Below are 12,438 nucleotides of genomic sequence, written 5' to 3' on the forward strand. Positions count from 1 at the left end.
TTTGAACATCTACACACATGAGCATAGTTCTTGGTCATCAATGTTTGGGAGCTGAGCTTTAAAATTCACTGACTTCAATAATAGACGCTAGCTTCTCTTTTTGTATACTGAAATTGTGGTCTAAAAAAATTATTCCTGTAAGCAAGACCTCTTTACTTCCCTCATGGGGTGGTCATGGACTCCCAGGGCAGTAGATGATCATACACTTATGAATTGGGAGAGCTAAATAAGGCATTTCATTTAATCTTGATCCCATGAAGAAGAGACCCTTCTCTGGAGTCTGAACAAGGGATATTTTTCACTAACCTTCTCTCAATGTTGAAAAACAATGGTATCACAAATGTACAAACCTGGGAAGAGCTAGGAGAGTGTTTATTACTGTACTACCTACTGGAATTGTAGTGCAGTGGAAACAGGAAATAACAATAAATACTTTTTTTTTTTTAATACTATTCTTCTAAAAGATTGTGTACTTCTTGGTATCTAGCTGCTAGTAGAGAAGCCCTATTATATCAGACCAAAAGCACATCTAGCGAAATGGGCAACAGCAGAGACAAAGGTTAGAATATCAAAGCTAAGCATGGAGTATTTGCTTAGTATAACTTCTCAGCTTCCAGTCTGCAATATTTAAATATGTCAAGCCTCTAAGTGCAGTAGTGCAGTACAGGTGACAGGAGATGTCCCATACCTGCATAAATATTTTATTGTTATTTCTGCAGTTGTGTTGTAGTATATTAAAAGTTAATAAATATTATTATAAGTACTTGGTTTTCCCTCCTATTCCTCTTGGATTGCAGAAATATATATTAAAAAAAATAAAATAAAACTTAGAGTTGTATGTCAAGTGTGAGCTCACAGCCAAATATGTAAACTCTTCAAATTAAACATATGAATTAAAACATTTATAATTATTGTTTCATTGTTAAACCAGAAAATATTTTCATCCTCCAATTATCTGTCCACCAAGCTGTTGAACAGGTTGTTTTTCTTTCTGTTTACAAAAAAGTACAACATAGCCAGGCTTGTTTACCTATTTTTTTGCATACTAATAGTAGTTTTCATTCTAACAGAGAGTTTGAAAAATTGGGGTGCTAAAAGAAAAAATAGCATTAGACAGAAGGATCGACAAATGTAGAGATTGTATGCAATCAATGATTTTGGTGTTAAAGAACATAGCTTAATTTACCCTCGAGAACCAAAAATAAATTCACCATTGGTTCGTGGCTCATGCTCCTTCTAGGAGCAGAACATGGAAAATGCACATAATTCATAACATCACAACACACAACTTCAATAAATGGCAATTAATTCTAACTTACTGAAAGTTTCTTGTATTTGATACTCACAGTTTTGCCATGTTAGTAGTTTATGAAATAATTGTACTAACACTAGGCCCAGAAAGAAACAACTAGTTTGTGGTGTAAAGGTCCTATGAAAAACAACCATTGGTTTTTCCTTCCTCCCTGCTTGCCCCCACTCCCTCCCCCCAGTTACTCAGTGGTGGATGTAGGAATTAGTGAGCAGCCAAATAGTATTTTCCATTAAACCACAACTATTTCTAACAAATCACATTTTGACATTAATTTTTTTCCCACTGTCCCCTTTTTAAAATATTGTGAAAGATATCCATACTGCAAAATGAGTTTAATACATCCAATCCAAAAGATTCAGAAATGCATTCTGGAGTATTGTGATATTACAATACCAAGACTGCCACAAGAACAAAGAGTTTTGTTTTGTGATATTTCTGTTCTCATTGTTCTGAGATTGTCATGAAGATGGATTCTATACAGTTTCCTGCTTTATTTTTGCAGCCTTTGTTATGAATATGGTCTGATTTTGTGCCAACCTTTGTCACTAGAATAAAAATCAGAATACATTGTGAAAACTAAAATGTACTGAGCATTAAAATTCTGTGATAGCTCATTCTTGTGACAAAGAGATCATTGGAAAAGAATGGCACAAAATTAATCAATTATAGTGACAGTCTCACGATTGTAATAAGAATAGAAAGTGGCACTACATTTTGTGCATTTACATAACTGAGGAATGGTTTAAAATTAACTCATTCATATCTGGACATTCACATCTTTTCCTGGAAAACCAGAACTGTTGTACTTTAACTAATGACCATAGATAGTGAATATACTCTGATATAAAAAAATTTACAAATTCTGCTTATTCTTGAGTCATTCCCCAACATTTTAATAACCTTTTTCTAACATATATATTTTCTTTTTTTCTCCCAGAAAGAGAAAAGTCTCACCATCAACTCCTAGTACATAGCTATACACTCTGGAAGTGCAGTGAGAAGGAAGGCAAAAATGTTCCTTTGGAAATTAAAAAAAGAGAAAGCAAGCCCCTGAAATGCTTCTCTTCAGATTCTTTTATCTTATGCTTTTTTTTTTCCCCCAGATTCTTTTATCTCTTGCTTATTCTGATTAAAAAGAATACATCAAAAAGCAATTATTTTCAGGAATATCAGAAAAACACAAAGGTATTTAGAAAACTCCTCTGTCCAGTTATTGGCTCTTTCTTATTTCCTGGTTATGAGGTAGAATTATCAAACTTCAGCAAGAGCTTAGGCATATAGATCAAGGGCTAAGGCCTCACTGTAGATTGACTTAGTTAGATACTCCATGTAGGCAGATTTTTATTGACAGAAAACAACTATAGCAGCCTTCACAACTCAATGGGACCTCTAGAAAGCCTACTTTTCATCGGGGAGACAGTGAAGGGCAGCAGCCAGAGTGGTCCTTGCTGTGACTGGCTCCTGGCAAACCCAAGGCAACTCAGACCATAGCAAATTTAAAAAAAAAATTCTGAGAAGCATACAAACACACCCAACAACAGGTGGAAGCAAACTCCAGTTAAGAATAAACTATCCTATATGCAGATTCAAAGACTGTTGGTGTACAAGTTTGAAGTTTGGGCAGGGATTTTTTTGGTACTTTTCTTTTAGCACTTGCCAAAGACAAAATACACAAGATGGACCAGCTGATTTGATTCAGGTCAGCATGCTTTTGACATCATTGTAAGCGCTTTCTTTACTCAGGTATGTATTCATTTACAGATGATTTTGGACTGATAATTAAAATGATACACTGTTCTTCTTGGACCTGCCTACATGTTTATAAAAATCAAAGAAAATAAAATGTTCCTTGGTTCCAATGGTCCTGCTGCTTCATTAGATTTGTGACTATGCAACTGGAAAATGATACAGAGCTTTGATTGTTAGCTGGATATCTAACAAAAAAAAATAATAGAGTTCTGGAGATTTCTCTCCTACTGTTTGAATTCTTTCCATCATAGTACAGTTTCTTTATTAGTGTTGTCTTACAGTGAGCAAATTATATGAAGCAGGGCATCAAATATAATAAAGCATTCTTAACGGTTAGGAAATAAACTCCTTTCCTCCTTCTTGCCAAAGTTCACTGCAGAGATGAAGATACAATACTGCTCACAGAAATGTTGGACTTCAAGGAAATGGGCATAAGATTATGTTTGGGTCATTCTTTTTTAATACTTTTGAATTAACATATAAGAAGAAAAAAGTCTTTATCCCTAAAACTATTTTTGCTGCTGATAATCTTCCTTTTGTTATATGACTTATTAAAAATGTACTAAAAATGCTCAATTATAGATTTTACACAGTTACCATATAATCATCAAAACTAATCTGAGTTTTACTTATTTTAACTTAAGTACCTTTGCCATGCAATTCTCATGTTAGTAATGCTGCTAAATCTATTTTTAATAAATATCCTAGTAACAGTGGTTAAAAAATACTTTTTCTATCAGTGAAAGAGTAGAAAGAAACACAAAACGGATCAAGCAAAAATAACCTTCCTCAGTTTGGAACCTGAAAATGTTTTGACTGAATGGTATCCAGCCAAATTGGTAGAATAGACAAAGAATTTTGTATTTCAAATTACAATACACCATATATTATTTTTTTCTACTTTTAATATTTTTGAATGTTTTGATATTTGGGAAGTAGGAGAGGAAACTTGTTAAAACATGCTAAATAAGGTGATGGTTCTTAGACTATATTACTAAAAAGTAATCTCAGACAGTAAGATAAATTCTTCATAATGTAAAATACAAGTAATCATTTAAAGGAATAAACATAGAGTATTTCTAAATAATAAATCTATAATTATGGCAGAACTTGATCTTTTCCAAATTCATTAATTTATTTTATATGCTGTTCTACTTTCTTGGTGGTTTGGTAAGATATGATTTGATTCCTACATCTTTATTTTTTCCTATATCTTAGGGGGAAAAATAAGTTGCAGAAAATGACCTTGTCTTTGACAACAAAAGACTAATGAGAGGTGGTGGGTGATCAGCATTTTCATCCCAGCAAGAGACTGTCTTGGTAATTCATAGCATTAGGAATCAGTCTTGGAAAAGTTTCATTCTTGGTTTGGTAAATGAAATTAAATACAAAAGTCACTTACCTGTTAACAGGTAAAATTTACACCAGATGAATTATTTCATTGGGTTTTTTAAAATCTTTTAGAAGATTTTCATGTCTTCATACACACACCTCATAGCTAATGGCTTCAGGAGGCAATTCTCTTCCTTTGACAAATAATGTTTCCATAAAATCACCAAAGTATATCTTTCATAAACTTGCTTGAAACAGACAATTTTTGCTGAAGCAGATAAAGATAACATTTTAATTTTTTAAAATATAATATCAGCTGATATCCCAAATTACATTGATTTGTCAGAGGAATAGAGCTAAAGGCTGCACAAATGCTATTGTTTTATCTCAAAAGGAGATAGAATGATATATTCCATTTGCTTTCTAGTTCAAATTAATGTAGTGCTAAGCCCTGTATACTTGCATAAACACTTAACTGGTTCAGTGTCAAACTTAAAATAGAAAGCAAATCTAATAATTTTGCTCTAAGATATCAGAAGTTATTTATTTGTTTGAAGAAATTAAAATGCATTTGCTATATATCACTGCGTATGAACTGTTGCCTTGTGTGTGATCCCAGGGTAGTCCATGAGATTCTCAAGCATCCACAGAGCTAAACGCTTGAGCTTAATTTGCCCATGGGAAATAATATGCTAAATAATAGTATCATCTGATTAAGTCTTCTCAGGTAAAACATGTGCTTGGTGGCCATAACATTCTGAATTAACATCCCACAACAAAACTAAAATTCAGTGTGATTACCTCAGATAACAATAACGTGCTCATGGCATTTAGTCCACTGAAGCATAATACGGTGTCCTGATCATAAAAGTAAACTACTTGTCAAAATTTGTATTACATTCAAGATAAGATGGTTTTCACTGTTTTTTAAATATTTTACACTCTATCAACACACATTAAAGAAAATGTAAAAATATCAAAATGATAGAAATCTGAAGCACCTCTTGCAATTCATTTATTGAGTCTGAAAACTCTCACTCTGACACATTAGTAGTTTGTAGAGTTAGATGAATGCCTTGCCAATAAGATTCATAAGATCTTCATATTTTGGACAGTGAGGGATGGTTCACATATTATGGACTAACATGATTCATATTCACTAAGGATTTTTTACTGCACAACAGCCTCTGGATCTGCTATTAATTATTCTAAGGCATCTCTCTTTCCTTTTTTCCTTGCAGCTAAGTAATGTGTTTTTCCCTATTGACACTTCTGGGAGAAATTTCTGCCACTCTTGATCTTTGGATTTCACTCTCTGGAACGCTAATAAAGAAGTTATAGTTGCTCCACTAGAAATCCTGACTAAATTCCTCCCTCAGGGGAGAGGTACATTTGTGTGCCCCATCCTGCAGCAATGAAAGTAGGGCCTGGCAAATACTTGTTGCTAATCAGCAACTCAGAAGGCTCCTTAAAGATTGACTTACACAAAAATGTGCATGCTGTTAGATTGTTTTCTTGAATCCACCTTGGGATTGAAAGTGGAATAGAAGAGCTTCACTGCAAAAAACAGTAATAGACCACTGTTACAATACTGGAAATGGTATAATAATTCTTGGGAATGTGGAGGCCTCCCTTGCAGACATTTCAAAAATTGTTTCATGACTAGAGGTGTCATGAAGAATCTGAGTGGGCAATGGAAGTTGTCAATTCCCTCATATTTATTTGAAAGTAAAAGATTGCTGAGGCTTCTTAAAAAATGTATTTTGCAGAAACTAGGAGTTAGGAGCAGAGGGGAGAGAAAAACAATACAGAGTAAATGAACTACTGATCACTGAATAGCCCGGGAATGTTTTAACTCTGCCATACTATGAAGATAAGTGTAAAAACCCAAATATTTAAACAGTCTTATTGGTGGCTGGCAGATAGGGTACATGGGACTGAAGAACATGTATAATGTAAGAACCTCATTGGATTTGCACAGCACTAGTTCTCTCCATGTTAAAATACAGTATTTGGGTAGAAGAGCACAGATTAACTTTGTTAACAGATTACTGAATTATTCAGTATGAGTTTATTTCTTTCTTCTTAACTGTGGAGACATCAAGAAAGGACACCAAAGAGTCTGAAAGTAAGTATCCCTTTTCTGAAAAGAACAGAAATAGTCTGAGATCATTAATCAAACAAACTCACATTTTTTCTTATCCCCATACCTTTCTTTACCATACTGAAATTGTTTTGTTTTGTTTTGTTTTGTTGTGTTGTTTTGTTTTGTTTTAAACAGGACTCTCTGACAGTGTGATAACAAGAAGAGATATGGCCCAGTTCATGACTCTTTACCAATTTCTTAGACAGTCTAAGGACAACAAATGGCATGAAATCCAGACTGGAAGGCTGGAGAAGCTTCCCACATCAGAATTCTGCTCCGGCACGTGGAACACCTCCTTGGTCTCCTTCTCTGCCCTTGGTGTTCATTCTCATGTTTCCCACTGTTTTTCCCTCCTCTGACTGTCCAACATCTTTGCCCTTTCTTAGACGTATGTTCCCTGAGGCACCATGATCTTTTCTGAGGGGCTCAACTGTGTCCTTTAGTGGGTCCTTTGCAGGTGGCTAGAACCAGCTGTGTCCAGCACAGGGCAGTCCCCAGCCTCTTTTCACAGAGGCCACCCCTGCAGCACCCACTGCCAGCACCTGGGCGCCTGCATGGGGTGTACAGCTGTTCACTACTGAGCGATGTGGAGGTTGCAAACAGCTTGCAGAAAAAGGAGCAGCTTAAGGGCTACAAAAGGCAGATGCATTCCAGGTGTGGGTTGACAAGGTTCAGGGCCATAGGCTAATTATGGTCTGGGGACCCATACCTCCAGGACCTGTTTCTTCAGGGAGACTAGCCAGGCAGACTGCCACCTGCTTCCACTTGTAATTTGTGGAAGGGTTCAAGAGGGCACTGCCCTTGTGAAGTGACAAAAACCCAGTGCAAACCTAACAGCAGCATGGTCTGCTTTTAAACATTTAATTCAGACACTTAAAGCACTGAATAGCTTATGCACCACTACATTGCTGGTGAAATATAGTCGTCTTTTTTTGATTGCATTTATTTCTCACCAGTTCTAATCCTAAGCGACCAAACGGGTAGGTTTTTTGGGTTTTGGTTGTTTGGCTGTTTTTTTTTTAATCTGATTTTAACAGATTTTTTATTTGTTTGCTGGCTGTTTTATTGATACCTAAATACTTCCTGAAATGTTGTGCTTGTCACTTAGCGGATGAAACAAATAATTATTATTTATTAAGAAAACACCAGTATTCTGTGGGTAAAACATATTATTAACCATTTCTAACTGGTTTTCATCTAATATTTGTCAGAAAGATGAAAATTTATCACTGATACCTCTAAGAGTTTAAGAAAACATTTATACAGCCTTGGGAAAATGCACTTTTTGCAATTTTTCCTCTGGTAGCATACATAATTTTTTGCTTGCTTGCTTCTTTTTTTTTTTTTTTTTTAAGGGAACTGCAAAGTTACTATGTTTGCAATTAGCTATAGCTTTATATTATCAATTAGAAAAGAGACATGAATGAAAAGAAATTCTGAAGAAGAAACTTATTAATTTTAACACTTCTGCAGAATAGCTTTTCTATTCCACAAGTCTTTAAAAATGCACAGAAAAGTGCTTAAATACAGATAAATATCATCATAAATGTGGGTTGTTTTTATTTGCTTTTTGTAGCCTTGTGATTTGTATAAATCAGTTGTGTGAGAAAACTGCTAATCCAAAGGATTAAAAGCAAACATTCACTGCAAATCTGGGGCTGGAACTAGGTTTTAAGTATGACAACTTGACTTAAAATAGCAAAGCCAGTGATTATCAACAATATGTTGTAGAAAATGGAAAACAATGCATTCAGTTCTGAACATTAACTTGTCATCTTTTTTTTTTTCTCTTCACTTATTCTAATTCTCTAGTATGTAAAGGCCCTCTACTTCCAACTCCAAACCAACAGATTTGTTTGTGTTGAAATTCTCTGCACTTTGCAAAATGTACCTATATTTACTAGAAGTAAATACTTTTTAGAAGGAAAATTAGCTCTGAAAAGACTTCTATGAATACATGGTCTGTATTAAAATTGCACGTTTGGTATTGACCCAAATTTTTCACTATCCATCTGCACGTTCAGAATTGAGTAGGAATGGCCAACTGCTTTCTATATGTGTACTTTTATTGCAGAAATGAGATCAAACCTACTGAAAAGATCTGAGAAGACCAGGCATTGAGCTCTCCTCCATCTGCAGTTTGGTGATACACTTCATATCTTTTGAGGATTTTTTTTAAGAAGCTTTTGGAATGATGCACACTTGAAGCCAGCGAAGAATCCACTGAATATTCCCACATCTATTTTGTCTAACCTTTAGGGTTTAACAAAGAAAGATGCTACAGGGATACAGAAGAAGAGGAGCAGAGGGAGGGTGTTTGTGAATTTACAACTTCAGGTTGTTTGAAAATGCTTTGTTTTTTGAATTGTTTTCATGTGTGGGTGTACCTATGTGGATATATGCACATGGATACAATTGCTCTCCTGATGTTTTAATGAAATATTATTTCTCTAAGAAAAGAACGAACTTCCTTTAAGGAATGTGTATAAACTATGTAACATATTCATAACTAAGCATCTCATCCTGCTTCTGATTAATATTTTGTAGACTGCGTATTTAACATATTTTTACGTATTTCCTCTATAGCTTGCCAGAATATTTCTTCACTTGAAGTCAGGTATTAGCAAAAGAGATTTCACTCCTAGGAATTTCTGTCTTTCAGTAACCTAAGTTGTTTTAGGTATATACATTTAAAGAAAAAAAAAATCCCCTAAACATCAAAACTGTTGCTGTGTTACTTTTCTTGTAGCTTGGAAATCAGTCTAGGAGTTGCAGTTCCCTTTTTTCCACTTCAGTTAAAAATAGTTGCCACACTGCCACCTTATGGCTAATATAGATTTAAAAGCAAAAACAGGTCTCCCACCGAGCTTGTGTTTTGATACTTAGGCATTTCGTGTGGTTTCCACCGTGTAAATAAAGAATTAAACTTTAACCCCTCCTGAGAAGCAACTTAACCTTCAGTTTAAACCGAAACATTGTTACCTGACTGGCTTTGTCTCTCAAATTGTAAGAACATGGTACAAAGCAGCATACACAGCAGGCTTAACAATACACGGGCAGCATCTAATCTCATTTTTACGATGATGTAAAACTGTGTGAAAGTCTTCAATCAACATCTGCTTTCCTTATGTGGTTCAAGTCTATATACTATACATTATGTGAATGATGAAAAAACCCTAAATAGGGCCCAAATCCACTGAATATGCTATTTTTTTCTTCCCAGTGCATCTATGTAGCAATGACAAATGCAACCATGGCACACACTTAAAAACTGCATTTGAAAAACAGAAAATAATTTTGATTAAAATAAATGCAAAGATAATGGTGATCCAATGTACTCTGTAGTAGAATGTGTGGTTCCAAATACATTCAAATTTCTCAAATGTGTGCAAAATGTCTCAAAGTGAAGTTATGCATCACTCTCCTTATTTAAACAATTAAAATTGACACAATGCCTGCCAAAGTCAAAACTGGAAATAAACAATTTACCTTTATCAAATGTATTAAGAATCATATCAGATCATCCCTAAGTAAAATAATAATAAACTCACCCTAATTATGCAATCTTTTTGTTCTTTAAATCTTCCAAACAAAATTCTTGCAAATAAGTTCTTGGGAATAAAAACATCCCTTCTGAAAGAGCAAGAATTGACAAATGGCAGAAGCAGGCACTGAACAAGGGGACTATTAATAAGAAATATTTTGCAGCAAATAAAATGTTTAATAAAAAAGCACCTAAGTGTTGTCTATTTAACTTATTTTGTAGTTTGAATTATTATGTGGAAATTTTTTTTTCTTAAAAGCCTGTGAAAATAGAATCCAGGAACATGTAAGTGACTTTCATGCACTATAGTACTACAATTAATTAAAAAAAAAAAAAAAAGACCTTATTTTCAAAGAGTATCAATGCATGCTTGATCATTAAATCAGTATAACTGAACTGAATTACTTCATCCTACTGATTATGTGACTGAGAACCTTTCTATCATGCATGTATGTGATTTTTCACAATTTCTCATCTGAAATTCACTGTCAGTCAATATTCTCTAACATTTGCTTAACTTGTATTCTCTTGGAAGCATCTGTGCCAGCAAGTGCATTTGCTGAAATAGTGTGGAAGAAAATTCAAAAGGACTTTTTTAATAGACTTGAGATAATGTGGTGAGGTTTGGGGGGGAAGGTGTTGCCTTTTTCCTTCAGTATTCGTCCAGATGTAGTCAAAAGTGTATGAGCATGCAGAAAAATGCCCGTAGCAAAAACAGTCTTTTTCCCTGGTGGTTATTAAGAAAAAAAAAAAAACTCAAAAATTATAAAACAGCTGCTGAGTATAATATGAAAATAAAGGATGGGATTCTTTGTGAAGAAAGTCAGTTCAAAATACTACTGAGAGAGAAAACAAAGAGAAAACATCCTGCAAACAAATCTGTACTAGACAAAACAGTATGAATACAGCTCTATGAGAGAAAATTTCCCTGGCAACAGGATGACTTCTATGGCCCCTCAATCTGATTGATACAATAGATGGAACCCAGCTGAGAAGACCTACTTTAAACTGGTTGTATAGAGCTAGAAAATTCACTTACATGGATCACGTCTGGAGTGCTTAAATCAAATGCTTTTTCTAAAAGAGAATTATGAATGTATTTCCTACCATAGGATTGTCTAAACTCTGCGTAAAGCATAATCCTTTAGTAGCACTGAATAATCTATTGTGTTTATATTCTGATGATAAGGACTACTATTGCTTTGTTTGCATAATATTAGAAACAATATGTAGCACAGCTATTTAATTCTAAAGAAAAAGCAATGAAATTAATCAAACTGTCTCTTTTTGTTTTGAGTTCCATTGAAGTGATAATTTGAGTGTTTATTTTGATTTTCACATATTTATGAGACACCAGATTACATTTGTATAACTGGAAGAAAACTCAGTTAATGAACTAAATCTCTAAAGAAGAATTGGTGGAAAACATTCCATGACAAAACCAAACATGCTATATTTGTGCTCCAAGCAAACTCAGCTCCTTTTTGATGGACTATGCAAACTTACCTCCAAATACTATAATTACTATTTGCAGTTGTTCTCCAAGACCCAAAATGTATCTTGCTGTGTGTTTATACAGCATAGTTTGTTGTTTTGTGTAAAACCTGCTTATTTCAAGAGCCCAAAATATTGTACACTTTGTGCAAAAATGTATTAACTATTTCTTTTGGACTCAGTGTCCAGTATGCAGACCTCTGTAATCTTCTGTGTGTCCCATTCAGTTCTTGGAGTAAGGTGAAAATTATTAATTTTCCCAATGACCGCATTAATTTACTCTGATGATCTCATATCATATTAGCTTCCCACCAAAAATTAATTTATGTTTCTCAAACTGCAATATGGCTAACTACTACTGCCCTTCACATCTTGCAAATGGAGAACAAATGCACAGAGATTTCAGTGCAAGAATATTTACTATTTTGGGAAATTCAACATAAAAGACGGAGACTGTGATTTTTTAAGTATATGTGGAAATGCATACATAATTTCCCTTGCAGTAAAACACCTCTAGGTCTTTAGTGTATCAATATAGACGTTAAGACACAATAAAAAGTGAAAAGGGGCAGGACTTTTCTATTTGCCGTGTGAAGATCCAACATTTCTTCAAATCACACACCAGGAGTTTCAGGTCAGGTACTCAGAAAACAAATGAAATGCACTACATATCCCCACTAACACAGCAAAACAGAGTATCATTTCACTATTATAGTGTATAAACTGTATATACACTTTATAAATAATGTAGTCAGCTTTCCCCTTACAAGTATAGATCTCAAGAGTAATGATATGACCAATAAGGAAGTTCAAACCAACAGTGAAATACATATTTTTGCATGTAGTTGATGTGGACAGAAC

This window comes from Pygoscelis adeliae, unplaced genomic scaffold (genome assembly GCF_000699105.1).
Source record: "Pygoscelis adeliae isolate BGI_AS28 unplaced genomic scaffold, ASM69910v1 Scaffold45, whole genome shotgun sequence".
NCBI classification, from domain to species: Eukaryota; Metazoa; Chordata; class Aves; order Sphenisciformes; family Spheniscidae; genus Pygoscelis; species Pygoscelis adeliae.